General features: G+C 50.6%; 1 long non-coding RNA gene across 1 annotated transcript in view; it reads left to right on the plus strand.

Annotated features, from left to right (window-relative positions):
• The window catches only part of LOC139359934 (uncharacterized), a 399,483-nt gene extending 379,923 nt beyond the window's left edge, over positions 1-19,560 (plus strand). The window contains exon 4 of the long non-coding RNA XR_011616646.1: positions 18,758-19,560. This is a non-coding gene — a long non-coding RNA (uncharacterized lncRNA). The remainder of the gene's footprint in view (positions 1-18,757) is intronic.
• Positions 19,561-24,523: the final 4,963 nt, after the last annotated feature.

Here is a 24,523-nt window from a genome sequence, read left to right on the forward strand (position 1 = left end):
AAGCCTCCGAATCCCACCCTGCATTGCTGCAGAGTGTCCAGTTTTCCCAAATTCTTCATTCGTGGGTCCCCGTCCGGAATGGCCATGGTGTCCAGTGGTATATTGGCCTCCTGTGGCTGCTGGAACAGAAATGTATTCTCCCAGTTCTGGAGGCCAGAAGTCCAAAGTCAAGGTGCTCCAAGGTGCCAGCAGGGCAGAGCCCCCTCTGAAGGCTTATCAGCTTCTGGCTGTTGGTGGCAGTCCCCAGCTTTCCTTCGCTCACAGCTTTACGACCTCAGTCTCTGCCTCTGTCATCACCAGCCTCCCTGCTGTCAGTCTCCTGACTCTCTCCTCTGTATGTCTCTGGCTGTCCCTCTCCTCTTCTTCTACGCACACCAGTCATTGAACTAGGGCCCTCCTGGCCCCGGTATAACCTCATCTCAACTAATGACACCTGCAAAGACCCTGTTTCCAAATAAAGTCACATTCTGAGGTTCTGAGAAGGACACGGATTTTGGGGACCCTATTCAACCAAATACATGTGGTTAGAGAAGTGTCCAGTCCTAGAGGGGATGATCTGAGGGCCCGTCCTCCCATCCAGGGATGCCTTCAGAGTCACCCGGAGAGCTCCTGCAAAACACACACGCCAGTGACTGCCAGACTCCCTGCACTAGAATGCCTGGGTATGGGCATTGCCTGTGGGCTACAAGTGTGTTTCCTTGAAGATTCAGATATATAGCTGTGACCCCTTCCCACCACACATAAGAAGGAGTTGTCACTAGGGGCAGCTGCAGAACCAGGAGCTATAATTCTCAGCCCCCTTATATCTGAAGGTGGCTCTGGGACAAGCTGTCATGGTGGCATGAGCGGATGTCATGGGAGTCACCTCTATCTGTGGTCAAAGGCTCAGAAGATGGCGTGTCTGTTTTGCTCTCCTTTTTCCCAACCACCAGTTGGATGATAAAATCCACAGGGCTTAAGAGGTGGCAGGGCCACCAGGGGAAGGATTCTGGTTCCCCGACTCACCTCATGGAGGAAAACAGCGACCAACCAACACCACCTGCATACAGCTCTTACCTGGGCAAGAGATTGCCTCTTACTGCCCTGGGAGCTCATTGTCCCAGCAGCCAGTAATCCTTATAATTACAACACAGTCCCAGTTCAGAGCCACAGTGCTACAAAGATATTGGGCCCTCCATGTGTCTATCTTTCCTGAGTTCCTTTTTTATATTACTTTCAATAACCTCAGATTAGAACACAGTATATGACTAATGTTTTATATCTTTATCAAAACAGAAGTCAAAAGCATTGCCACTCCCTAACACCCTCCTAGAATTGAGTAACAAGAGGATGCAGATGATCCTGAACAGTTTCCATTTTGTCTTGCTTGCCAGGAAGCTTATGGTACAATTTATTTTATTTTATTTTTTTGAGATGGAGTCTCACTCTGTCACCCAGGCTGGAGTGCAGTGGCACGATCTTGGATCACTGCAACCTCCACTTCCCAGGTTCAAGCAATTCTTCTGCCTCAGCCTCTCAAGTAGCTGGGATTACAGGCGTGCACCAGCACACCCAGCTCATTTTTGTATTTTTAGTAGAGATGAGGTTTTACCATCCTGGTCAGGCTGGTCTTGAACTCCTGACCTCAAGTGATCCACCTGCCTGGGCCTCCCAAAGTGCTGGGATTACAGGCGTGAGCCACTGTACCAGGCCTCAGAGTAACATTTAATGTTTAATTACAGGACCTCATGCATTCCAGATTCCTGGGACTCCATCTGTCTGCTTCTAAGTTCTTTCTGATCAGCCTCGAATGCTGCGTTCCCATGAGCTGTGTATGTTTTAAGGTTGTGAGCCAGCTCCAGTTTTTACATTTGGTGGATCCTACAGAAGAAAGACACACACAGACACTGCGGCAACACGCAGGCGGAGCTGTGACTACTGATTCTCGGCCACTGGAATTGCAGTGGAGAATGGAGGAGCACATTTTTTAAATGAATGAATGAAACACGCAGGTATTGATCTCCTGCCATAAACCTGGCGGTGTGCCAGGCACCCAGAGGAATAGGCCGATGTACAGCTCTTCATCACCAGGGAACTCCTGGTCTATTGAGGGAGACTCCTGTGCTCATCAATCATCATCATATCAGGCAAAGAGTCATAATAAACACTGTATACTATGCAACCAGTCAGTATGAGTATGAGAAGAAGAGAGTCATCAATTTGCACTGGAGGGGGTCAAGGAAGTTGTCACAGCAGCCACAGCATAAGGATTAAATAAGACATTGACAGGTGGCGAACAGAGATGCCTGGAGCAGAGAGTGTAGCCAAGACCCAGAGAGTAGAGAACACGCATGGCATTTTGAGGAATCTCTCGTATTTTGTTTTTCACGCCTCATCCTCTTCATCCACGGAGGTTTGAAACTAGGGAATCTCCTTTTATTGTTGTTGTTTGTTTGGTTTTTTGGGGGATTACTTAATATGTAAAGTTACTTAATATGTAAAGTTACTTAATATGTAAAGTTACTTAATATGTAAAGTTACTTAAAATATTCACCACATCCTGGTGCCACAGTCGGAGCTTTTCCTAAGATGAAATCCAAATTCACCCGTCTTGAAGGTTCCGACCTTCGGGGACTTGCTGGAAGAGTGACATGTTTCCCTTGGCAGGGGCCCGGTTTCTTCCTGTGCCAACAATAAGAGAGTAAGATAATGTTGGTTTCAGATCTTGATTCTTAAGAAAACGCCTCCGGTGTTGCACTTTCTGTAACATCATGGAACAAACGGGACAATTCCAAGAATTGTGCTCTGGGTCTTGCGGGGCCGTGGGGCTGCTTTACAAGGGTCCTGGGTGAGCCTTCAAAGAGACTCCCTTATTCAGCACCTAACCCGCCCCCACGCCCCCCAGGAAAACAACACAGCACATAGCAAAACAGGCTATAAAAATTCCCTTTGCAAGAGCTGCTTATGCCAGAAGAAACCACAATGTTAAGAAGAATTCTTTCCCGTGGGCACCCACACTGCACACGCCGGGGCTGGACGGCAAACGCTCACTGTTTTTGCCGCCGTTTCCAGAGTGTGTTTCTTGAGACTTGACCCAGGGATGCATGCAGGGCGCAGTGAATTTAGGCCTCCATGGACTTCGGATGGTTTTTTGTACATCTCCAAGTGAAGGTCAAGGGTCATGTAGGGGCAGAAAACACAGCTGAGAGGGAAAGGCCCTGCATTCTCCAGCCCAGCCTCTTGTCTCCACTGCCACCCCTGCCCACCATGGCATCCCCAGACCCCCCTTCCCACACACAGCCTGGGACTCCTCCAGACTGGGGACGGTGTGTCCTTGCCCTTTCTTCTGCCCCTCAGCACTACCATCCCTGACCCCAGCCCCTCACTTTTGCTCCCTGAGCTGGGACAGCCATTGCTTCTGTCGGCCCGGCTACAACCAGACTGTGCATGGCCTGTGTGTCACAACACTGGACCATGAGCCCATGGATAGTGCGGCTCACTCTGGACCCATCTGTGTTTCTGCCGGGACTCGGGGCGCGTGGCAGCCAGGAAGGGAATGACAGTATCTGTGAGAGCCACGAATGAAGGAGTGATGCGCTGTGTTCCCAAGTTCCCAGCATGGCTGAGCACCGGGGCCCGCATGGTAACCCTCGGGAGGGTGCCTTGCTGGCTCCCGCCTTCCCTTTGTCTTGCCTGCTCCCCTGCCTGAGCCTCCTGGGCTCACCTCCCAGTCCATGACTCCTGCCTCGAGCTCCATGTGCTCCGTGGAAGCCTGACCTGGGACAGCAAGCATGTTTAGGGGCCCTAGCATTGTCTGTCCTCTGAGGAGTCCCCAGTCTAAGCCCTGAGGGTCAACCTTTCCCTGCCCCCTACTGCTCATCTCTGAAACACCAAGGACTCTGGAGACCGGCATCGGCTTCCCAAATGCCATCTCTTTCAACCCATCCTGGCCCCTCATGAGGCGGGGCGTGCTATCATCCTTGTCCTTTCCATGTTATGGGTGGGGATTCTGAGGCTCAGGGAGATTAAATTCATGGCCCACAGTCATGGCACTGGTGGGTGGTAGAGACAGGATCTGAACCCAAGTAATCCGGTTGCATGATCCAAGCTCTGAATCATGAGGCTCGAGCTTTCTGGCTTCCGGGTCTGTCTGTGGACTCAGCACCCTGGAGGCAAGGTACACAGGGAAGGGGAGGGGGCCCATTGAGTGCCACTCAAGCCCCACCCACCACCTTCTGCACCAGTTGCCCCAGGGCCTCAGGACCCACACCAGGAGGTCAGCCTGCGCTCACTCACACGCCACAGGCACTGCACACCAAGGGCGCAAGCTAGGCATAATTTAATACACATCCCCTCACGTGATCCCTAAAGACCCTGGGGGAGGACTCGTGACACCCATTTCACAGATGTGGAAACCGAGGCCTAGGGAAGTGAAGTGGGTCAACCACCTGAACATATTATGTTTATGTGTATAAGGGGGTGGGGAATAACTGTTCAGGGTTGCAAGCAACAGAAACAAACTCGAGATGCAGAGAAGAAAAGGGATAATTGGTGGAACACATTGGGTATAGAACTGGAAGACTGGAGAGCTGAGTTTGGACATGGGGATGGATGGGGGCTGCCTCACAACGAGAAACACCCCCGGTGTCCCTGCTGTGACGAACATATTCCCACTGTTGCTCGTTCTTTCTCCCCCCGGCTCACAATCCATTTCCTAGGTGGGGGAATGACCCATTGCCTAAGCTTGGGTCATGGTGGACCCCATGTCGTGCGGAGGGCAGGCCATGAGTGAACAGGGCTTCATCCACCAGAAGAAATAATTTCCGCTAAAGGAGATCTGAGTGCTCTGACCAAAGGAAGGTAAAGGGGGACTGGGCGGCTCAAGACCAGTCACCGGCACCACCTCAAGTTTATGCAGCAAGGTCCTTCATTCATGCCTGCATTCATTCATTCCACTCTTCTTTATTGAGCACCTACTGTGTGCTAGGCATTGTGCTAGAGAATGAACTCAAATCACCTGCGTCTGCCTCCATAGTTCCTGTGGATTGTTCTGGGGGGTAAGCTAGACCCTGCACCATCCTACCTGCAAGCAGCCTGGCAGAGTCACGGGGCAAGCTCACGACCTAAAATTCACCCAGTTACCGAGGCACAGTGACCCTGTGACCCCAGCCAGCAATGCCCCCTCCCCTCCCTCACAGACCCCTGACAAATCTCACTAATTTCTCAAGCACAGCTCCATCACGCCGAGGTCTGTCCAACAGAGGGGTCACTGATAGACTCAACACCATCCTTATCTGACCTCTGGTGGCCTTCCCAGGGTCATGACCCCAGCAATACCTGGCCTCAGGAGTGGGGGTCTCTTGGAGACAGATGGGCCCCCAGCAAGGGGTTCATAAATCATCCCGAAAGAGATTTGAGTCTCTGTATATTCCACGATAGCCTGTGAGGGGCCAGGGCAAGACATGAGGGGAAACCGGATCTTCTGGAGAAGGAGTGAAGATAACGAGGCACGATGGCTGGGCTTCTCTGGGCTCCTCATTAGCAAGGCGGCCCAGGACAAAAGCTGACAGCCGGGAGCGGCTAGAGGACACCATGGGTCCATTTGCAGGTGCTGTCTGCCAGCTTCGGTGGATCTTTCAGCAAGGAGGGATGTGGTGAGCAGCACAGGCACCACACATGTGAACATGCACAGCATATGTGCCCTAGTGGCAACCTAGACCATGGGAGGCCCAAAGGATCTGACCCAGGGAGGCCAGAGTCCTTGCTGTGAATCCAGACCTCTGGGTCTCTTTGGGGAGCCCTTTGGATGGCCCTGAATTCGCCTAAGGGCGTATTATCAGGTGGGTATTTCATGCTGGGTGCCACACATCCATGCCCTGTGCCTGTATCTCCATAACCATGGTTCTGTGAAGGACACGACCCTAAGGACTGATTGCACCTGGAAATGTGGAGCTCATTCTCCACGCACAACCTGACAGTCCCTCTTAGGGCTGAGGGCTCGCTGGGCTCTGGGGCCTGGTGAAGGAGCATGGTGGGAAAAGCATGATCCGTGGAATCAAGTGGACCTGGATTTCAGTACTGGCCCTCACGGCCAGCAACCGTGTGGCTTTGTCCAACTTCCTTAACCTTTCGGGTCCTCGGTTTACTTTCAGAGTCTTCCAGAGCATTGGCCACTTGGCCCATAACCTGCTGAATTGCCTCTGATAGTCAGCTGGGGGGCAGCAGGGTGGGAGCTGGCATTTGGAGGCAGAGTTGAATTCTCAATTCCTGCTGTTTGACTTTGTGCAGGCTGTCAGTCTCTCTGGAATTCCTTTCCTTGCTTGTCCAAGGGTCATATCCTTCACAGAACCATGGTTTTGGGGATGTAGGCACAGGGCACAGATGTGTATGAAATACCCACCTGATAAAAATACCCACCCAATAAATATGACCATCATCAGCACATGGTGCTCACCGCCAGTGGCCTCGTCTATAAAATCACTTTCCAGGCTGTGGTGCGTGTGGCTTCGTGAGAACTTCCAGAGGCACACTGCTTTACCCGCAGGAGGTACTTGAGAAATGGCCATTTCTCTTCCTCCTGGTCTCAGTTGCCCTTAATTGCTTTAATTCCTAATGACCCTGAATAGTCAGGCAGTCCTGAAGATCCCGGTGGCTGGAACCCATGAATGGGGTGCTCAGGAAGACATGTGCAGGCCTCTGACACCCCTGACTTCAAACTTGAAGGCACATTTTTTTCCTCATCCCTGGTGACCCGCTGAAAACAGATGCATTTTGTGAGTCTTGTTTTTTATGAGTGTGGTGGAGACATTTCGTTATGTCCTCAAGATCCTTTCAGTCGTCTCCCCATCAACAGAACTCAGCAAGTGTACATTTCCCAGGCTCTCTTGCAGCAAGAAGTAGTCATGTGACACCATTCTAGCCAATGAGATATGAGCTGGGACTGTTGCTAGGAAACAAACCTGTATTTCCTTGATACTTCTTTCCGTTCTTCCTGGCTTGGTCGCAACCTGCTGTTTCCATTTAAGGATGCATCTTATGACCGTTTTTTTATTAGCTCCCTTGGGCCTCCTGAATTCTTTCTTTAATGAAACTATTTTATTTTGGGACTTGGAATCATCCATAAGTCTTTTTCACTGGATTTCTAAGTGTACCATTTTGTAACAATGTGCTATGTTTGAGTTACAAATGTGGGCACATTGTATCATTACAAGAGGTACCGCATTTTAAAATTTCTAATTGAAGCACAGAAAAGTACAGGTATCATAAGTGTGCCACAGGATGAATTTTTGTCAACCAAACATGCTCACGTTCGCTTTTTGCCATGGATGTGCTCATGCTGGCTCGTGTGGGAGATGGATTTTCTTCTTTAGGTCATTGTATGGGTCTCCTGGGGCTGCTATGACCTAGGTAACCAGCACCCAAATTGAGAAACAGACATCACCTGCTCCCAGAAGCCCTCCCTTCTCTGAAACCTGCCCCGTCGCAGTAACCACTATCCTGACTTCCATACAGTATTCATTCCCTCTGTCTACGCTTATGCTTTTATGTGTAAATGAAATCATACAGTGTGTTCTTTAGTCTCTAGATTCCTTGACTCAACGTTAAGTAGGTGACATTCATTTGTGTTGCAGCCTGTGGTTGTGAACCATTCATTCTCGCGGCTGCACAATATTTCACTGCGTCTAAACACCACCACATCTTGGTTTCTAACAGCGGTCCGGTATCCTAACATGTGGGTGTAAAGTGCCGTATTTAACTGGTCCTCTTTGAATGGACATTGGGAGACTTTCTGTTTGGGGGTGATGACCAGCAATGTTGCAATTATATTCCTAAACATATTGCTTGGTGTGCTTTCACCAGTATCTAGGCAAGTTTCTAGCTTGTCTTTTAAAATTTACCTGCTTCTGAATTGCTGGGCTAATTAAAGAATCATACGGTCCTTTTGCAATTAAAACAAATCCAATGAAACACATTCAAATTGCCAAAGTACCCCCACAGCAAAGTGGGGTCACTTACTCTCTCCCTCTCCTGCCTCCGTGAAGCAACATCTTCCTCCTCCTCTGCTGGGGCAGCCTTGAAGCTCACGATCCTTCCACTGCTCATCCCTCTCATGTCTGGAAACAATTTGAAGCCTCGTGAATTTTATAGGCTCTAAGCATCCATCAGCTGACCTAATCATTTTCAGAGACCTGAAAGTCAGAGTTATCCACGGTTCTGCCAAATCTTCACCCATCGGAAACTGGAATGGGAGGGAGGATTGTTAGCGGTCCACTTCTCCAGAGAGAATGGTCTGAATTGAGGAGGAAAAGGTCTAGTCAGACCCATTTTCATTAAAGAAAGAGAATCTAGGAGGCCTGAGAGAGCTAATAAAAAGGGCTGTAAAATGCATTGGTAAATGAAAAAAAAATAAAGAAGGTTTGTTTAAGGCATGCGTATTACATATTCTATTGCAGTAAAAAAAAATCATTTACACACACATGAAAACAAACCCCTACCACCTTTGAGGCTGCCAGGTACATTAGAGATATTCCAAAAGGGGACATCAGGAACTGCAGAGAGATGAGGGCAGTGAGAGGAGCCAGACTTGGACCTTGCATGGTCTTCCTTTCTGTACTATTTAAATGTTCTAGCCATGAGCATTGTACTGTTTTTCTATTACTGTGTAACAATTTACCACAAATGTAGTGGCTAAAACAACACACATTTATTAACTCAGTTTCTGTGAGTCAAGGGTCTGGGTGTAGCTTTGCTGGTGCCCGGCTCAGGGTATCACAAGGCTCAGTCAGGGTGTCAGCCGGGCTGCACTCTCATGAGATGCCCAACTGGGGAACGATTCTCCTCCAAGTGCTCTCAGGTTATTGGCAGAATTCTTTTCCCTGCAGCCATAAAAGTCATGGCAGCTGGTGTCTTCAAGGCCAACAAAAGAGTCTTGTATTTCTTATTTTGTATTTTTATTTATTAATTCTCTCCTACACTTCCTTGTTTTTTTCTGCTGTGTGTAACAGTTTGGCCCATTTCCTTCCGTAAATGACCATCCTCAGTATGTCAGCCACTTCCTCCATATCACAAAATGGTTGCCATGGTTCCAGCTGTCATTTGCTGTTTTCATAATTTCTGGTGGAAGAAGACAAACTGTTTCTTCATGTCTCTTTTTAAGGTCAATAAAGCCTAGACAGTCAGCACTCTGTACTTTCCACCCACATGTCCCTCCATGAGCCAGAACTGTCTAGAGCTAGGCAGATGGGCTCATGTAAGTGAACAAACTCAGCCTCCAACACTTACTACATGACAATGGGCAAGTCCTTTCATCTCTCTGTGACCCAGCTTTCTCGTCTATGAAAGTTGATAACAATAGCATCCATTTCAAAAAGTTGTTGTGATCATTAAATGAGGTTATGAATGCATTTGAGCCCAGGGAGTTTTTAAGATCCTCACTATGGTGGTCATTGTTGTTGTTATTATTATTACTAGCCTGGGGCAGTGTCTGGCTTAACAAATACTTGAGTTGATGACTGATTGACAGGTGGGAACGCTGACATCTGCAGAACCCAAAGAAAGGAGCCGAGGTGTGGGAGAAGCAGGAGCTGACAAGCAGCTTGCATGGGACCACCCAGCACGCGGCCTCAGGCCTGGGCCGAGCCTTCGGGAGTGACTGATTCCCTGTCCAGAGTGTGGACCCGGAGCCGGCGGGCCGCCCCCAGTCCGTCTAGGCCCTTTGTTTTCATCTGGCCTGCCCCGTGGCCCTCAAGCGAACACTCCGTGTCATTACTGCGCTTGAGACGCTCAGGTACCAGCTCGTTTGTCAATCAGCACCAAGCATTTCGGTTGTCAAAGACGCAGAGGTCTTTGTGCAATGACAGCCGTCCTCCCCGCCCGGAGGGCCCCCAGCTGCTCTGTGAGGAGCCGTGAAGGAACAGCTGGCCCTGGGAAAGGGCTGATAACTGGGGCCAACCCTGGTGGCCTGCTCAGCCTGAAGAGGAGCCCAGCCCGGCCCTAGATCCACCTCAAGGGGATTTAAGGATGCAAAACAGGGCCAAGGCCTTGTGAACTGTGGCCCAGGGACTCTGTGTGCAATTGGACTTTCTCTTCACCACTCTAGCTGAATGACTCTGGAGGAATTAGCCTCTCTGAGCCTCAGTCTCCTCTTCTGAAAACATGAGAGGGTGGAACCAGTCATTGCTGAGTCTTTCCAGCCTGCAATTCTACGTCCAGTTCTGGGAGAGAACTGGGCAGCCCTAGGAAGCCAGAAGGACACGCAGGTGGCAAGGTGCTAAGAGGGACAGGGTTGAACTGGCTGAGGCTCATTCTCTAGACTTCACCTCCGAGGCACCCTCAGAAGCCGTGTCTGCAGGCGCCTTCCCCACAGGCCAAGGGGAGATGAGGACCAGGGGAGGTGAGGACCAGCATCAGCCACAGTGCAACACGTGAGAGACGGATTTTCTCCTTTAGGTCATTGTATGGGTCTCCTGGGGCTGCTGGGACAGATGAACGCAAACTGGGGGCTTAAACAACAAAAATTTACTTTCTCATACTTCTGGATGACAGGAATCCAAGGTCAAGGTGTGGGCAGGGCCGTGCTCCCCCTGAGGGCTCGAGGGCAGAGTCCTTCTTTGTCTCTTTCAGCCACTGGTGGCTCCAGGTGTTTCCTGACTTGCAGATGCCTCACCCCAGCCTCTGCCTCCACTCCGCATGGTCTTCTTCTCTGAGTTTCTGGGCCTTAAGTCTCCCTCCCCTGTCTCCTATAAGGACACGTAGCCATTGGATTTAGGACCCACCCTAAGTCCAGGATGATCTCATCTTGAGATCCTTCACTGAATCACATCTGCCAGGATCCTAGTCTTAAGCGAGGTTCCATCCACAGGTTCCGCGGGTTAAGATGGGGAACATTTTGGGGGCCCCCATCCCACCCTCCGGGGGGGGCGATGAAGTGTTTGGAGGCCTGCTCTCACGTGTCCTCTCAGTCCTGGCTTTCGTTTATTCAAAGCTGCTGTTCCTCCTGGGGCTGCCTGGTTACTTTCTAAGCCCCCTGAGCACCACGAGGACCACACTTGCTGCTCAGCTCTCTGTCCCCAGTGGCACACACAGGATTTGGCCCAGGGTTTGTGGGTGTGAGACACATCATTGTCCAATGAGAGAAGGCCCAAATGATTGACAGAACCGAAGTTTAGTGGCAATGGTCTCTGCGCCTCTGGGTACACTCGGTGGCTGGTGGCCACGGCTATTTGGTGCTTTCCCTTCGTGAACCATTCATTTTTTTGGAGCCTGAAGTCAAGTCCAAATGACCTGGCCTGCTGAGGTCTGGAGACCAGGGAAGCAGCCCACCAAGAGAATTTCCTTCTGAAGCTGCAGCCCATCCCCAGGGCTCCAATGCCGCTAGGACACAAGGAGGCCAGGAGAGCTGGGAGGAGGGACAAGCCAAGTGGACGGCGCAGAGCTGAGTTCTCAGCGTGCAGAGGAGCCCCCAGACACGGATGCCATAAGGCGCAGGGAGAGGCCAGCCCTAAACCCTCATGCAGTTCTGCAGCACACTCCCCACCCTGCTCTGTGCCCCGGAACGTAGCCCGAGATGCTTGTGGCTGGTTCTGCAACGTTGCCAGCTTCCTGTCATTGCCCCTTAAAAGAGAGAAAATTCCTGTTGTTTTAGGATTAAGTAATCAGCATGTCATTTATTTCTCCAAACCACAAGTTCAGGGCCTGCCGAGGAGCTGACCTTGGCACCAGGAACATGCTGGGCCTGTGGCTGAGCCCGACCCGACTCTGGGGAAGCTGTTGCTGCCCGAATCCTGGAGGGAGGGCTGGGCTGACTCCACATTCCCAGGAGCATCCTGTCGCCTCTGTGGGCTCTGTTTTCACGTCTGTAAAATTCAAAAGCAACAACAGGCACAAGAAATGCTATACTTGAGAGCTTCCTGTGGGCAGACCCTGCTCAGGGAGCTGACCTGGACTACTGTATTTAAACTTCCTAACAGTCCTATGAGGTAGGTGTTATTATCATTTTATTTCACTCAAATGCAGCAGCAGGGACTTAGACAGGTTAAGAAACTTGCCCAAGGTCACACAGCCAGCGTGCTGCAGCCTCAGGACTTGAACTCAGAACCTGAACTCTTGTGATTTTTCTCTTACCCAATGACCCACAGGGAAGATAGAAAGAAGGTTGTGATAATACCTTGCATTTTTAAAAAATGTCAATCCTTTATTTGAGTAATTAAGGGGTAGTTGTTTCACCTTTGATACGATTTTTAAGCAAACAATCCCACAGGTTTTAGCATATTCAGATATATTTGCAACCATCACCACAGTCAGTTTTAGAACATTTTTGCCACCTCAAAAAGAGGCCCCTATGCTTAGCAATCAGTACCACAGATCTACTTTCTATCTCTGTGGATTTGCCTGTCCTGGACATTTCACATCAGTCAGACGACATATGGCCTTTTGAGTCCCGCTGTTTCGCCGAGCGTGATGCATTCCAGGTTCAACCATGTGGTAGCATGGATCAGAGCTTTTCTCCTCTTTATGGCGGCTGGGATCCTGGGAAGAGGAGATGCACAGTAACCCACTCAGCTGCTGCTGCTTCAGTCACTGCCACCTGGATGCTGTTTGTCACACAGAGTCACCAAGGGAGAGCTCTGGGGCACCAGCTGACTGCCAGGGGGTTGGAAATGTTGGGGAGCCTATAAAACTGTTGACATTTGGCACTTCTCCTTCTAGGGCTGGGCTGGTGCCCCTCCCCTTGAGCCTTGACCAGTCTGGGTAGAAAGGACACTTGCAGCTGCTTTAAGAAGCCTTTAAGAAATCCAACTTCCCTGATGCTGTTGTGCCTATAGAAGTCCAAGCCTATCAGGTAGATAGGCACAGCGTGAGCTTTCGGGCCTCTCCACAGCTGGTGCAGCCTTGGCCACTCAAGTCTTTCCAACTGAGCCCCAGACATCACAGGGCAGAGAAGAACCAAACTTCCTATCTCTTGTGTAAATTATGAACTCACAAAAGAGGGACATATAGTGATAATAAGTAACTATTTTAAGCATCTGAGCACTGGGGTTATTTGTTACACGGCAACACATGAATGCAACAGTGAGTGCCACTATCTCTGCTGCAGTCTGCCCTTCTGGTCACCAAATACTTCTTTCATGCCCTCCTTCCCAGACATATCATACGGTCACTCCCCAAGCTAGATAACTTGAAAGTTCCACCTAAAAGCGATTCCAACCCAAAGCCCAAGATCTCTGGGGGATGTGTGGTGGTCTCTATGACAGAGTTGGACATAGAAGCTCCTGGTGGGGAGTGTCAATTACTGAGACGAGTTGTTTGTCTTCCATACACATCCAGTGGGCAGGTGGGAGCACAGTGAAAGAAGAGGAACAGGACACCCCTGGTCACACTCCCATCAGAAAGAGGAAGGAGGAGCACGGGCCTCTGGCCTGTGAACTCTTGAAGTCCAGGGGCAGCCCTGGAGGGGCCGTCCTGGAGTGGGAACTGCGCCCTGACCGGGCTTGGCTCTGCTCTGTGAGAGGAGCACCCTGGCCTTTCCTTCTTCATAGTTCAGGGAGTTTCTTCCTCACCCTTCATCCTCTTGAGCCTCCTGTGAACACTGGGGGCCCTCCGAGGGAGGTGCACAGTGGGGGCCCTCCTGGGGGGGTGCTGCACAGTGGGGGCCCTCCTGGGGGGGGGTGCTGCACAGTGGGGGCCCTCCGGGAGGGATGCTGCACAGTGGGGGCCCTCCGGGAGGGATGCTGCACAGTGGGGGCCCTCTGGGGGGGTGCTGCACAGCGGGGGCCCTCTGGGGGGGGGTGCTGCACAGTGGGGGCCCTCCGGGAGGGATGCTGCACAGCGGGGGCCCTCTGGGGGGGTGCTGCACAGCGGGGGCCCTCCGGGAGGGATGCTGCACAGTGGGGGCCCTCTGGGGGGGTGCTGCACAGTGGGGGCCCTCTGGGGGGGTGCTGCACAGCGGGGGCCCTCTGGGGGGGTGCTGCAAACTGGGGGCCCTCTGGGGGGGTGCTGCACAGTGGGGGCCCTCCGAGGGAGGTGCACAGCGGGGGCCCTCCGGGGGGGGTGCTGCATACTGGGGACCCTCCGGGGGGTAGTGCTGCCCACTGGGAGCCCTCTGGGGGGGTGCTGCACAGTGGGGGCCCTCCGGGGGGAGATGCTGCACACTGTTCAGGGCCACCTCCTGCCTGCAGAAGGTGGGGAGACCAAGTCTTTAGCTGGCAGTACAATCCTCATAAAAACCTAGTAGGCTTCTTATCTGTTTGATTACAATTGATCTCGTGGAGCAATAAACAGACCGACAGAGAGGCACAGCGTGTGTTCCAGACGTAGTACTCAGACACGCTTCTTTCGCTTTTCACCTCTCACACTTCTCATTCTGCCCAGAGAGGGGGCAGCCTGGAAGTCGCTGGGCTTCGCTGGGAAGGTCTCACCACTAATCTTTGCCATGAATCATTTTATCCAACTGAAAGGTTTACTGGACACCGCACCATTAGTCTGCCCTTGGTCCCGAGGGGACTTAGTGAAAATTAGTTAAAAGGTTTTCCGGGTCTTTGTTTCTAAAGTCCTTTTCAACCTTGCTTTTGTGTAGCTGGGCTGAGAAGCATCTGGTTTTTCCATACTACAAGGCCTTTGATTCCCTTTCATTTTTGCTGCAAACCAGTCAGCTCCTTCTTGAGCTCCTCCCTTTTTTTTTTTTTTTTTTTTTTTTTTTTTTTTGGAGATAGAGTCTTGCTGTATCCCCCAGGCTGGAGTGCAGTGGCGGGATCTTGGCTCACTGCAACCCCTGCCTCCTGGGTTCAAGTGATTCTCTTGCCTCAACCTCCAGAGTAGCTGGGACATGTGCCACCACGCCCGGCTAATTTTTGCATTTTTAGTAGAGTCAGGGTTTCACCATGCTGGCCAAGCTGGTCTCGAACTCCTGACCTCAGGTGATCTGCCCGCTTCGGCTTCCCAAAGTGCTGGGATTACAGGCATGAGCCACCGTGTCTGGCCAAACTCCTCCCTCTTTTTTAGAGGCAGCCAAGAGTGACCAATCACAGCACCCATCCTTTATATTGTTTCCAACCTCTTTCCCTAGAACTGCAAGATAATCTTGCCAGTCAGCCACCTCCAGAGGGACTGCACTCTTACAAAACATTTTGCCACCTCCTAACACAGGGTGCCACCTCTCTGGCATCTGCCACGCTTCCCTGTCTCCTGCTGCCCGCTGCTGAGCCCACACGGCCTGTTTCCTGTTTCTGTTATAGCAACCATTTTGACACCAGTCTCTCAAATAGTCTGGATAGACTAGATTGTGTGTACTTTGGGAACAAATTAAAACCTGAGCCTTTGAGGCTTTACACAACAAAGGTTTATTTCTCACATTACATGTTCAGGGTGCTCTGCTCCAGGTGGTCATTCAGGAACGCAAGCTCTCGGTGGTGTTGCCATCTTGCAGCTGCACCATCTGGAAACCGTGGCTGCCCAGGAAATCACAAGCTGGGGAAGAGTCCGAGGGACCCCCTACCCAAGGGTTGTCCACCGCCTCCACCTGGGAGCAGCGTGCATTCCTGAGCTCATAGCTCGTTGGCCAGAACTAGTCCCATGAGCCTTCCTAGCAAGGGGCTGGGCTATGCACCGATCACATGGCTGGAGGGTATCGTTGTCTTTGCCACACTGGGCTCAGATTTAGAAACGGATGCATTTAATGTGGCTTTCCTGTTCTAGGAGGTTTCAGGGAGCAAAGTTTCTACACGACATAGGGCATCTATGTATTAGAGGTAGTTAGATGTGAGGTAGTCAGATGTAAGGAATTTGCTGTTCCTGGAGTCAGCCCGAAAAGTCTAGAATCTGGATTCTGGAAGACTGTACTAGACTAGCCAAGTGTCAGAACACACGCCACACCAAGAGCTGCCTCTGAAGGAGTCCTAGGGTCTGTGACTTTGTCCCAAGTCAAAGGCATCCATCCGCTCCAGCCAGGGCTCATTGGAGAAGAGCTGGCCGCTTGGTTCAAAGCCACCAGCCAGGCCATCAGCTGGCCTGCAAGGTGTCCCAGTCAGAAGGCTCTGCCCACAGGGGTGGTGTTGACTCAGCGCCAGCCAGATCCTTTCTCCGGAGGTGCAGAATCTGAGACAGAGCGAGAAGGAAAGGTTGGTGGCAGAGGCAGGAGCCCCAGGTCGCATTGGGAGAGACAGAGGCAGGGCAGATGCCTCAGGCCATGGCAGAGCAGTCGAGGGGCCGGCGACTTTGGCTGGTGGAGTGGGGACTGGCACCCACGGGGGGTTCCTGAGTGGCTCTCCAGCCCCTGCCTCCCTGAAGCCGGTGGAGGTTCCTGAGTTGGGTGCTATAGGGGCCACCATCTAGCATCTCTCAGGACCACCTGATGCTGGGGTGTCAGCCACGTGATGCTCTGTAGCCATGGCCCCCAGATGAAGGCACCACCTCGTGCTGAGTTACAGCCCCCAGGACCCACCAGGATCCAGGAACTGGGCACAAGGGCCCACTCGCTTTGTCCCTCAGCAGACAGCCTGGAGGGCCATCCCAGGCCCAGAGCTCCCGCAGGGTTGGCTGAGGCTGGTTGTGACCACATTCCAGCCAGCTCCTCCCTCTGCCTGGCCCTGCGTCCCCCACACCCAGTGGTGCTCAACCCTATGTACCCTTCACACATGAACATCCCGGGGGGGACACACCTGGCTTTGCTGCCCCCTCCCTGTGTCCTCCTGAGCCCTGTGCTTCCTGTGTCAGACCTCGACTTCCTGAGGGAACCCAGGAAGGCCCTGATGTTAATAGACACAAGAGCTGAGCTCCCGCTAAGGGAAGAAGGGGACTTCCCCTCTGAGATGGCAGCAGAGCCAGTAGGGGCTTGTTAATTCCTCAACTCAACGTCGCCATGCTTCTGTAGCTCGGTCTGGAGCCACCGTAGCTGCGCTCTTGGCCACAGCCTTCTGTGATGCTCTCATCCACAGCCAAGGACATGATCAGAAGACCCTGACCAAGATCCCCGGGCCCAGCACCCTGGCTCGCGAGGGCACGTGCCATATAATCCCTGCCCATCCCTCTCACCATTCATCTGCATGCTCACGACCTCCCCTCCAATGGCTCCCCACCTCCACACATGCTGTTCCCCCTGCTGAAACGCCGTTCACCACGCAGGGGACTCCAACTCCTCTTCCCCTCTTACAGGGCCAACTCAAGCTCCACCCTCCTGCGGCTCCACCTGCAGCCCTGGCCACTCCTGCGCCCTCAGCTCTCATTGCTGTCCTGCCATGGAGCCAGGTGTCCCTCATCTCATTGTTTAAAAACGCTGATTGTTCATGCAGCTTCTCACCACATTCCCAGGACCTGGCAGCATCCCCTAAGAGAGGACCTTACCACAGGCCTGGCAGGGAGCATCCACCCAACAAAAATTTGTTGAACAAATGGGTGGAGAAACAAATGATTCAAGGAATGGATGTCCAATTAAATGCGCGATTAAAGGGATGGTGCTTGAGAGAAAGAGGGAGGGAAAGGGAAGGGAAGATGGAAGGAAGCGAGGAAGGAAAGGAAGAAGGGAGGAAGGCAGGAGTAGGGGAGGGAGACAGAGAGGAAAGGAGGGGCAGAGGGAGAAAGGAGGAAGGGAAAGAAGGAAGGAGAAGAGAGGGCAGGCAGGCTGCTCCTCTATCTTTCTAAATAGGTTATGGTGGTAACCCAGGAGCTATTTTCATAATTCCACAAAACTTAATAGAAATTGTACACAAACCCAAATCAGACTGGCTTAAAGGTCAAGTCTCTCTGCTTTTGGCAATGGCTCTGCTGGTTGTCTCATGCTCTGATTGGCTGCCATAAGTGTGTGGTGTGATGAGTAAAGAATGAGGAAGTTGTTATCATTTGGTAGCCAAAAAAAAAAAAAAGTTTCAAAACTTAAGATCCAAGGGGGTGTCGTCACAAGGGGGTCAATGTTGAGAGCTTCTGATCCAGGAAATTGCCACGGATATAAAAGCAGACTGATCTGTTATTCATAGCTTTTTAAACCAAGGGTAGCAATTTTTTAAGTGACCCAAATAAAATAGTATAGAATTAACTTGCTTGTTTCTGTGCTAGTAGTTTGTGTTATTTAGGATTGGCTTTAGAGTGAGATGGGTAAGACCCAGTTGCAGGCCATAGGGTCACTGTCTCTGTGGACCCAGCGTGGAGCGTGGGAAAGGCTGGACCTGCAGAGCTGGGTGCATAGCTGGGCTCAGCCCTCCAAGGAGCTATAATTGCTCAGCGGTGCCTGAGCATGTGAGAGACCATTGAGGGATGGGACCTTGAAGTCATCCAGCTAACTCCCTCCTCTCTGCATTAATCTTCTCCACAGCACCCCCAAAGGCGCTTGAATGCTTCCCCTGATGGGGAACTCACTACATGCGTGGGCGGCTATTGCACTGTCCTGACTGCTAGAATCAGGGGAGGTCTTATGTTTGCTGAGAGCACATCTCTATGTCCACTGTTTTATGGACCTTGTCTCATTCCATCTTCCCAGCGGTCTTGTAGGTCTGTCTTGCTGCCAAGTTACTTTAAAAAAACTTTTAAGTTCAGGGGTACATGTGCAGGTTTGTAATATAGGTAAACGCATGTCATGGGGGTTTGTTGAATAGATTATTTCGTCGCCCAGGTACTAAGCCTATTATGCAGTAGGTTATTTTTCCTGATCCTCTCCCTCCTCCCACCCTCCACCCTCTGACAGGCCCCAGTGTGTGCTGTTCCCCCTGTGTGTCCATGTGTTCTCATCATGTGTTCTTGTCACTTATCAGTGAGAACTTATGGTATTTGGTTTTCTGTTCCTGTTTTATAGATGGGGAGACCGAGGCCCACTGAAGTCACATGACTGCCTTTGCCGAGGGAGCCAAGTCCAAGCCGAGATGGATGCTGCTGCAGAGAACCAGTCCTGGTCCTCCCCTGCCCCGGCGGCTCCCTGCGCTGCAGTCTGCTCCAACCCATCCCTGGCCTGGGTCCCCAGCATGCAGCTCACGCGCTTCCCATGAGAGGAGCCCACAGAGCCCGGGGCCTGGGCTTCCTCCCTGTGATTTCCTGGCTGTGTCTGCACCCTCAGGAGCCTGGCATCCTTTATGCAGGGAGGAGGGGAGGGCAACCTCTGTACACTTGCTCCGGGGCCTCTTTGGTCTGGCCTCTTTATCAGGCTAAACATCAGCTATGAGCAAGTGGTTCTCTGCTTGAATGAGGCCTAAGATGTCCCATTAGAGCCACTTTCATCAAAAGTGAACTTGGGTTTTGTTTCTTTTATTTTGTTTGAGTGCACTGGGGGTAAAGGGGTCCGTGCATGGGTGCCTGGCAGGGTAAACATGACTTTACTTAAATCCCTGTGAAAATGCTCTGTTCCCTGATGATGCAGATCATGGATTATTTTGGACACCTGCAGGTGTGTAAAAAAAAAAAAAAAATTCCAGTCCATTGCTGCCTTCTAACCCCTCAACACTCAATGTGTGGGTGGGTTCCAGGACCCCCTTGCACATAAAAATCTACAGATGCTGAGACCGTGATATCAAATGGTGCAATATGCACATATAACTGGGCACTTCCATGTACTTTAAATCTCCAGATGGCTTGTAATACCTAATACAATGTAAATACTACATACAGAGTTGTTACACTCTATTGTTTTTTATTTGTATTATTTTTATTATTGCATTATTATCTTTTGTTGCTTTTTCAAAATATTTTAGATCCGCAGTAGGTTGAATCAACAGATGTGGAACCCACAGATGCACAGGGTTGACTGTACAGCTGAGAAAAAACAACAAGTTCCAGGCCAGGGGCACGATCCTATTAAGAACAACTATATACACAGGTACAAATACAGCCTCACTCTCACACTTGTGCATCTGTGCACAGGAAAGGTACGGAAATAGTTTTCACCAAAATGCCAGTGATGGTTGCGACAATCCAGTGAGATCATGGGCCCTTTTGGTTTTCGTCTTTCATCTTTGTATACCCTTACTCACATTCAGTGAAAAAAAAAATAGGGTAGAAGTGAATAATAAATTTCCTAATTGCTGAATCCAGCCACAGTGCAGGGAAACCAGAGAAAAGGGAAACCTGTGAAACTTACACAAATTGATTAAAAACAGCCACATCGATTTTAAAAAGATAAGGCCTCTTCCTATGTCACAGCTCCAGAACTGGGAGTTCAGGGAATGACCATGTTTCATGAAGAGCGGTAGAGAGTCACTTGTAGGGAGGGCTGAAGGCCCTGCAACGTCACCTGCACCCTGGAGGCAGGAATGGGTGCATCAGCCTCTCGTCCCCACAAAGAACAGAGGAGGTGCCCAGTGAGTGTCTAATAATTGAAGGTAAGTGATGCATCTTAATCTTCAACACTGCACAGCTCACAGACAGACGCATCACATCCAGAGGAGGGTGGCAGTGCCAACCCAGTGAGCCCATGGCCAGCAAGGTATGAGATGCCAACGTGGCCCCGGGCCCTGGCTGGGGGCTTGGATTAGGGGGATCTCAGGGAGCAGGGCTGTGCCTCTTAGAAGTCACGCACAGCTAGGTCTCAACCCCACCTGACCACTTACTTCCACCAGGTGTCTGACCTTGATCTTGAACAGGACTGGCCAGCATCTGAGACCTCGACCCAGCAAACAGCTTGAGAAAACATCAGAGGTGTTACTTCAGTGAGCAGCACCACTCTCAGCCCTAAACAGGAAAACAAGGAAGAAGCATGCTTGGGGCGCCTCCTGGGATGTCACAGCACCCAGAGACGGAGGTTCTGGCTTCATCTTCACACAACTAGAGCCCCTTGTTTCGGCTCCATTTTATAAACAAGGAAACCGAAGCTTAGAAGGTGAAATTACTTTTCCAAGTTAGAATAATCAGACAGGTTTCCTGAGGCCTCTGGGCACCCATAATAAGAATTTATTGATCAAAATTGAATGAATGAATGCATGAATGCATTAATGATAAAGCCCAAAACAAACCAAGAAAAGGTAACAACTAGAAGAAAAAGACATAATGTGAAAAGTTAATTGATTATAGTCTATGGTACTATACATTAGGTTGTATAACTTTTACTTCACAAAAACTTATTTTTGATTCCTAACAAATAAAAAATGCTAACACATATGGCAATAATATTCTATAATAACATTTTACTTGTTATTAATAAAATATTAACATATTTTCATTAAATATTAACACAGACACACAGAAATCGCTTCCTGGCTTAACACACACTTGGCTGAATTCCTTGGTCCACGTATCACCCTGAATCTGAAACATCCTTTCTGCACCAGCCATTGACCCAGGAATTAAAACAGAGCATTGAACCTCACTAACAAGTGTGTGTTTACAGTTTCTTCACCCAAAAAGTATTTCCACTTATCAAGAGATGGCATTTCCTCCAGGGACGTAAGCATCCTGTGTGAGGCGAGAGTGACTCAGAGGGAGGGCCCGGCGAACAGCTCCCAGCAGCACATGTGTAGTGACTGTGTGAGGGCCACAACAGTGACCACAAACTGGGCAGCAAAAGAGGAGAGAAATGTATTCCCCCCAGTTCTGGGGGCCAGAAGTCTGAAGTCAAGGCCTCCGCAGAGCCCTGCGCCCTCTGAAGCCTCCAGCGGGGATCCTTCCTGCCTCTTCCAGCTCCTGGTGGCCCCAGGCGTTCCTTGGCTTGTGGCTGCATCACTCTCATCTCTGCCTCCGTTTTCACGTGGCCTCTCCTCTATGTGTGTCTGTGTCTTCTCTTCTGCCTCTTATAAGGACACCTGTCATTGGCTTTACAACCCACCCTAAGTTCAAGATGATCTCATCTCAAGATCCTCATCTTAATTTTGTCTGTGAAGACTCTAGTTCCAAATAAGTTCATATTCATGCAGTCTGGAAGATTAGAATGTGGACACATCTTTTTCAGGGACATCATTCACCCCACTGCAGTGACCGCAGCCGGTCAGACTCGTTCACCCACTTCAGTGACCACAGATGGATCAGACTCATTCACTCACTGCAGTGGCCACAAGCAGGTCAGACTTGTTCACCCACTGCAGTGACCACAGCCGGATCAGACTTGTTCCCTGTAAAGGGGATTTCTCATGAGAGGGAGTCACACGAGGGCAGAGACTTGGTTATCCTCGCCCTGGTAGCTTCAGCATCTGTGCTGCATGTGGTAGAGGCTTGATTGCTCTGAACAAGCACACCAATGAGTAAATGAACGAGCGGCCTCACGGAGCAGCGATGGTGACTTTCTGATGAAGACCAGGTTTTCAGATGGCCGGAGGCCTTGGCTTTGAGGTGTCGGTGGGTGCCATGGTTTATATGGCACTGGTTTTAGCCAAGTGCCCACTGGGCCATGCCATATCATTTAAAGGGTGCTATGGAATCCCAGAGTTATTGAGTAGGAAGGAAGCATGGACACTCCTCAGTCCAACTTCCTCACCTGGAAGGTGAGAAAACTGAAGCCAGAGAGGAGGAAGGATTCACCCAGGTCCCCCAGAGTCAGCAGCTAAAGAGAGTATAGAATCCAGGCTTCTGACTCCCCAGCCAGTGCTCCATTGAGACCCAGCACCCTTCATCCTCGTCTGCATCGTCCTAATCTCAGCCGCGACTCCCACGGACTTGGACTCCTCCTGTTCGCCACCGTGTTCAGCATCTCACACACATCAATTCGTTTGATCCTCTCAACAACCCAGTGCTGTACATGGAATCTTTATCCCCATTCTACAAGTGGCACAACTGAGGCCCTCAGATAATTCCCCAAAGGTCTGACAGCTAGAAAATCATGTAATCTGATGCCTATGCCAGTGCTGCAAGCCAGAGGTAGGCAAAACCGTAGCTTGCAGGACAAATCTGGCCCATCACCTGTGACCATAGCCAGAGTCTGCCACAAAAACAGGAGAATTCTCTGCGAACACATCCAGTTTAATTAGAGTACAGTCACACCCTTTATTCAAAGCGTCATCTCTGGCTTCTTTCCTGCTGCAGTGGCAAAGCTGAGTAATTGGGAGAGACGGTAGGACCTGAACAGCCTAAAATACTTGTCATCTGGTCCTTCATGTGTACGTCTCCTGAACTCTGCCCTATGCTGCTGATACTGTATCATCTGTTCTAGTCACTGTATATAGTACCATTTATATCAAACATTTAAGGGCTTTGTATCTATAATTCGAGAAATTTTTACATTTGAGTCTCAAATGAAACCCACCAACAATTAATTTACAAGGAAGTAGGTACTTCTTGAACATGACGGCCTTCCCCACTGAGTTTCTATTTTCACAGGGATGTTTTCAGACTGGATGATCCCGAAAGTGACCCCATTAGAAGAAGAAGGAAAAAAAAAAAAAAGAAAAGAAAGAAACAACCCTCGCCCCTGCAACCTCTTAAACGGCCCACAGCATCTGAATCGGAAGGTCCGTTCATGCTGATTTTCTACGTGTCGGGAATTTCATGCCAAAAAGCGACTCTTCTACATTAATAACGCATCTCCCCATCCATGACAGGAAATAACATTACAAAAGCCGGAAAGGACATCAAACACGCTGGCTTGGCAGCCACATGTATATGTGAAATTACTGTCAGAGTTCAAAGGCAGGGCTGAGACGTGGAGGGTGCCATGCGGCGGCGTTACCCCATGATGCTTTGGCCTCGTGGGAATAAGCACAGTGGCAGGTTACTGTGACCTGGCCGTTGGCTTCCTGATGCCCACATTGATTCTGGCACGTGGGACTGCAGGGCTGGGATTGGAGCTCCCCACACATCCTACCCCAGCTCAAGAGGCTCACACGTAAAGCAACCTTTCCAGGTTTGGGCAGCCTGGACCAGTGCCTGCACCCAGGGCTGGCCCACGCTGCAGAGCTGGCTCTCATGGAGCACTGCACTAAGCATTAAAGCCTTGCCTCCAGACTCTTACGCAGCCTTGAGAAGTAGGAGCTGTCACGCCCCCTAATTTATGGATGGGGAATTGAAGATGAATTGAGGTTACTTGATGTACCCATTGCATGGAGTAAGTGGAGGAACCAAGGTTCAAGCCCAAAGATTCCATCACTCACAACCCCCAGGCTTCACTGCTTCAATGTGGAAGCTTCCTTGGGAGATGCAGCCAGCCACGCTCAGGCAAGGTTGGACCTGAAGGTGTGAAGAGCGCACCTTTCTGGATAAGGCAAGTCACTGACCCCCTTTTGGAGATGGAGTTTGCATCAACCTTCATGGCAAGAGGGATCATGACATGAATGAGAGGGCAGCAATTTGACCAAAGGCTCTTCTAACTAGACAGGTAACTTGGCTCATCATCCTGACTCATTAAACTGCCTGGTGAGCTCCTATGCATTCTTCAAAACCCAGTTTAAACATTCCTTTCACCATGAAGATTTCCTTGCCCCATAAAAATTCAATCAGCGCTTTCTTTGTGCCCCTGCAGTGTATGTGTTGTGAATGCTTCTGTCTTGACACAGACTGCTTTGCCTTGAATGTATGTGGCTCACTCTCTGTCTAGTACTTTCATGAAAGACAGGAATTGTGCTCAGTGTGCCTGTGGACACCAGCTTGGATGAACAGGAGCAATGCTAGTAACACCCAGCACTAGTTAATCACGTACTGTGTGCTGGGC

This window comes from Macaca nemestrina, chromosome 18 (assembly GCF_043159975.1).
Source record: "Macaca nemestrina isolate mMacNem1 chromosome 18, mMacNem.hap1, whole genome shotgun sequence".
In the NCBI taxonomy this organism is placed as follows: domain Eukaryota; kingdom Metazoa; phylum Chordata; class Mammalia; order Primates; family Cercopithecidae; genus Macaca; species Macaca nemestrina.